General features: G+C 37.8%; 1 long non-coding RNA gene across 1 annotated transcript in view; it reads left to right on the forward strand.

Moving 5' to 3' along the window:
- The window catches only part of LOC309647430, a 913,030-nt gene that overhangs the window by 259,996 nt on the left and 647,311 nt on the right, over positions 1-5,723 (forward strand). The window lies entirely within an intron of this gene.

Raw genomic sequence — 5,723 nt, forward strand, 5'->3', positions numbered from 1 at the left:
TTTAAGTCTGGATGTCTCAAGGGAACCTCTGGAAATAAAAGCCAGGATGTTTTATAACATAATTAAGAATAAGCAGAAGGTCGACAGGAAGGAAACATTTTTGTTTCCAATTGTGGATTAAGGTGTGTGTTCTTCAGGTCTTCAAATAGTCCCTAACTTTCATTCCTATCTAACAAGACATGAGGGGCTAGGTATCAGAAGTACCCTATCCCTTACCAGGCAGCACACCTGTCTTCTCAAGGTACTTCTGTGACAGCTGCTAAGGAAAGCTTACAGCGCCGGCTTCAGCTGCCCTCCAGCCAGGGTGAAACTAAAAGCTATAAGGTGTGTAATTCTCTATCTCCATGGGATGGACACCTGAGGATTTGAATAAAAGACTGTGTAACATTCCCTGCATCCTTGCGTGTCTGCATACTTGCAGAGGAAAAGCCAATTAGACAATAACAAAGAGGAAACATGCTACCTCCCTTCTCGTGATCATCTGTGGCTTCTGAAACATTTGCATCATAAGACCACTTTTCTTATTATAAATAAATTTCTCCAAGAAGTGTTTTACTGGCCAAGTGAGAGTCTTTCAGAAATGTGGTCTAAGGCGAGCCATACTATTTAGATCTCATTCTTTAAAACTCGGCCTATGTATCTGAATCTATTTTCCTTTGATTAATTTATATAAGATAAAGGGTATGAAAATGGTCTGTAAACTAAAGAGCAATGTAAAATAAAGAGGGTTTTCATGTTCCTTAAGTGAAGAGGACAATTTCCTCAAAGACCTCAGGGTACAATATTGAGTTGCTTACACTCTGCAGTTCACGGGGTGTAGTGTCATCAGTCTAGACTGACATTGTCTCTTATTTTGCTTGATTTTCCCCCTTTATTCTATGACTCCAATCCTATCATCCTCTCTCTCTCATAGAAACACTCCATAAAATATTTAAAATATGTCCTTCCATTCCAGATTCCCTTTTTTAAAAGTGTGTATACTTTTCAAAACATCTCTTGGCTGTTAATTTTTGTATCCTTGGAGTGATGCATAAATCTAATCTTATTTTTTTCAATCAACATTTTGTTCATGTTGATATATATGGATTCAGTTCATAGCATCTAATTGCTGTAGAGTATTCCCTTAAATGAATATATTTCATTTTGTTTATTAGTCTCTTCATTTCCACATGTCTTTTATCTACTTTTATATTTTTCCAATCTGACAGATACAAAATAGTTTCATTTTTAGTTTATCTTTTTTCTCTTCTATTTCTGTTTTGCTCTGCTGGGCAAAGTCATTAGTCTCTGAGTGATAGCTAAGCTGCATGAGAAGTACCCTCTACGTTCCCAGCAGCGCTCCTGGAATTTTATTAGGGGGTGGGATCCAGAAATCTGTGCTCACTCCCCACCTCATATAAATGGAGAAAGTAGTTAACTTTAAAAATCTAAGACTCATCCGTAACTGCTATGATAACCTCATGCTTACTAAAGATCATCCTTCATATACGCTTGTACTTTTCCCCGGAAAACAGAGAATCCAAAATGTCTGCTAAATTTAAAAGCCCACAGCACAAAAAATATCTAATGTGTTGACAAGAACATTACTAAAGTATAAATAACTTGCTTTGGATGTTTACTCAGATATTAAACCCTTAGACTATTCCCTCTTCAAATAGATATATGCACAGTTAAAATAGTTATGAACTCAATAAAGCACAGGTACATTAATGAGAAGGTCTTCAGCTGTGGGTGGTCATTAAAATGACTTTTGGGGAGACCTCCCTGGTGGTCCAGTGGTTAAGACTCTGCGCTTCCACTGCAGGGGGCGCAGGTTTGATCCCTGGTCGGGGAACTAAGATCCTACATGCCTCGGGGTGTGGCAAATAAATAAATAAATAAAACGACTTTTGGTTCTATTTCCTAATGCCAGGCCCAATGACACAAGTGTCCTTGCCTTCTCTCATGTAAATGAAACTGAAGCGGCTCCACCTAGAGAGAAATAGGAAAGAGGATAGGAAATCTATCCAACTTTTGCAAAAGGGTTTTGCTGAAACAGTAGCCCTGGGCACAGGGCATGAGTGGATGAGGCAGCTTTCTTTCTTATAAACACGGTCTTCACCGCAGTTCCTATTGTGGAGGTGACTTTCCTGCTCTGCCACATTTGAGCGTCCCCGCTTATCCCTCAAAACTGAATATTTAATAATACTTGGCCTTGCAGTGTTTTCTCTCCTCAGTATCCACTTAGAGAACTTCTGTTCTTATAGTTAACTACTCACCATGATGCTAAGGGCTTTAAGACTTTATCTCAAGGTCTGACCTCTTTATCAGCTCTGACTTAGAATTCCCGCTGTAAGTGTAAATGTGACCATGTGCCCGGGTCAAACCCCGGAGCTTGGGCTCCAAGCCCCTGAACTTGGACGGTGACTCTGCTACCTTCATAGTCATGCAATCTCAATATTTGAATTTATTTGTATCTCTTTGCTCCATCCCTCTAATAAAATGCATTATTTGGCCCTTGCAATGTTACTCAGGTGCAAGCTTTCTTCATTCTGACCACCAGTTTCCTGCAAGGTTGTGCGTGAATGAATGCAGTAATATTCTTTCATCTTATCCACAATTCTTCTCATCTCACTTTTATTTATTGCCAAAGAGGAAGCAGGATAGTATAGTGCTTAAGACTGTGGGTTCCAAGCAAAAATGTCGGATTCCTATTCAGTTTCACTTCCACAAAACTGTAGAAATTTGGAAAAGTTAGTTTATGTTTCAACACCTTAGTCTCTTCACTTATAAAAAGGGGGCAGTGATGTTACCTCATGAGATTATTTGAGAGTTTATCCACATATCCCACGTACAGCAAAGCATGATTCATTGTCTGCTCTAGAAGTGATAGAGATGATATTTGTGTGACTCTGAGAAAATACACAGAACAAAGTGCAACACTATTTCCTTCAATATCTGACAAAATTCCCTCCACCATCTTTCACAGACTTCTACAGATTGGCCCCATCTTACATTCAACACAAAGAATTTAGTTTCTTTGTTTCTGATGTAATTAAAGTAAATTATTAAAATTCTAAAATAATTGCTTATGTTCTCATAGTGTGTTGTACTAGCTAGTATACTTTTTTGGCATAGTTGATCTCATTTGAACCTCACCACAGTAAGAGCTCATGTTCAGAGAGGAAAAGGAATTAGGCCAATTATAGATGGTAAAGGAAGATCGAAGTCTCTAATTAAGAAACCCTAAGTATTCGATTTCTTTTTGGTCTATACAAGAGCACCCTCTTTAACAAAAGAATTTCTTACAAACCTACTATTATGAGTTTTGAAAAAACATTAATAATAAGTGGTCTCCTAGAGCCCCTATTAGGGTTTTGGAAAATAAGTGAGTGTAGGAGATTGAGCCTCTTGATCCATGATGAAACAAACCCACTGATGTAATTCTTATCAACATGAGGTGATGTCCTTGCAAAGCAAGGAATACAGGTGCTTTCTCAAAACTTCAAAACAAGGAGAAATCCAAAATAAAACAAAGATAAATGGAAAAGAGAGACTACTTTTGTTTTCTGGGATGAGAAAAATAAAAACGCATGCAAATAATTTTGACATAATATATTAGTTTTTTGGGGAACCCTTGTATAAAATATGGTTTCTTTTCAATTTGTTTGACTGCATACTCTGCTTATTTATACAACAGCTATTTTTTTTAATTAATTGATTTATTTTATTTATTTATTTTTGATTGCGTTGGGTCTTCATTGTTGCGCGGGCTTTCTCTATTTGGGGCAAGTGGGGGCTACTCTTTGTTGTGACACAAGGACTTTTCATTGCTGTGGCTTCTCTTGTTGTAGAGCACAGGCTCTAGGCACGCAGGCTTCAGTAGTTGTGGCACGTGGGCTCAGTAGTTGTGGTGCATGCGCTTAGTTGCTCCATGGCTTGTGGAATCTTCCCAGGCCAGGGCTGGAACCTGTGTCCCCTGCATTGGCAGGCAGATTCTTAACTGCTGCGCCATCAGGGAAGTACCTATACAACAGCTATTTGTAATTCATTTTCTTTTTTTTTTTGAATTTTTGAATTTTATTTTATTTATTTATTTATACAGCAGGTTCTTATTAGTTACTTGTTTTATACATATTAGTGTATACATGTCAATCCCAATCTCCCAATTCATTCCACCACCACCACCACTCCCCCGCCACTTTCCCCCCTTGGCATCCATACGTTTGTTCTCCACATCTGTGTCTCTATTTCTGCCCTGCAAACCGGTTCATCTGTACCATTTTTCTAGGTTCCACATATATGCATTAATATATGATATTTATTTTTCTCTTTCTGTCTTACTTCACTCTGTATGACAGTCTCTAGATCCATCCACGTCTCTACAAATGACATAATTTCATTCCTTTTTTTGGCTGAGTAATATTCCATTGTATATATGTACCACATCTTCTTTATCCATTCATCTGTCGATGGACATTTAGGTTGCTTCCATGACCTGGCTATTGTAAATAGTGTTGCAGTGAACATTGGGGTGCATGTGTCTTTTTCAATTATGGTTTTCTCAGGGTATATGCTCAGTAGTGGGATTGCTGGGTCGTATGGTAGTTCTATTTTTAGTTTTTTAAGGAACCTCCATACTGTTCTCCATAGTGGCTGTATCAACTTACATTCCCACCAACAGTGTAAGACGGTTCCCTTTTCTCCACACCCTCTCCAGCATTTGCTGTTTGTAGATTTTCTAATGATGCCCATTCCAACTGGTGTGAGGTGATACCTCATTGTAGTTTTGATTTGCATTTCTCTAATAACTAGTGATGTTGAACAGCATTTCATGTGCTTCTTGGCCATCTATATGTCTTCTTTGGAGAAATGTCTATTTATGTCTTCTGCCCATGTTTTGATTGGGTTGTTTGTTTTTTTATATTGGGCTGCATGAGCTGTTTATACATTTTGAAGATTAATCCTTTGTCTGTTGATTCATTTGCAAATATTTTTGCCCATTCTGTGGGATGTCTTTTGGTCTTGTTTGTAGTTTCCTTTGCTTTGCAAAAGCTTTTAAGTTTCATTAGGTCCCATTTGTTTATTTTTGTTTTTATTTCCATTACTCTACAAGGTGAATCAAAAAGATCTTGCTGTGATTTATGTCAAAGAGTGTTCTTCCTATGTTTTCCTCTAAGAGAGTTTTATAGTGTCAGGTCTTACATTCAGATCTCTAATCCATTTTGAGTTTACTTTTGTGTATGGTGCTAGGGAGTGTTCTAATTTCATTCTTTTACATGTAGCTGTCCAGTTATCCCAGCCCCACTTATTGAAGAGACTATCATTTCTCCATTGGATATCCTTGCCTCCTTTGTCATAGATTAGTTGACCATAGGTGCGTGGGTTTATCTCTGGGCTTTCTATCTTGTTCCATTGACCTATGTTTCTGATTTTGTGCCAGTACCATGTTGTCTTGATTACTGTAGCTTTGTAGTATAGTCTGAAGTCAGGGAATCTGATTCCTCCAGCTTGGTTTTTTTCCCTCAAGACTGCTTTGGCTATTCGGGGTCTTTTGTGTCTCCATACAAATTTTAAGATTTTTTGTTCTAGTTCTGTAAAAAATGCCATTGGTAATTTGATAGGGATTGCATTGAATCTGTAGATTAATTTGGGTAGTGTAGTCATTTTCACAATATTGATTCGTCCAATCCAAGAACATGGTATATCTCTCCATCTGTTGATGTCATCTTTAATTTCTTTCA

This window comes from Balaenoptera physalus (assembly GCF_965194825.1).
Source record: "Balaenoptera physalus genome assembly, chromosome: 18".
In the NCBI taxonomy this organism is placed as follows: domain Eukaryota; kingdom Metazoa; phylum Chordata; class Mammalia; order Artiodactyla; family Balaenopteridae; genus Balaenoptera; species Balaenoptera physalus.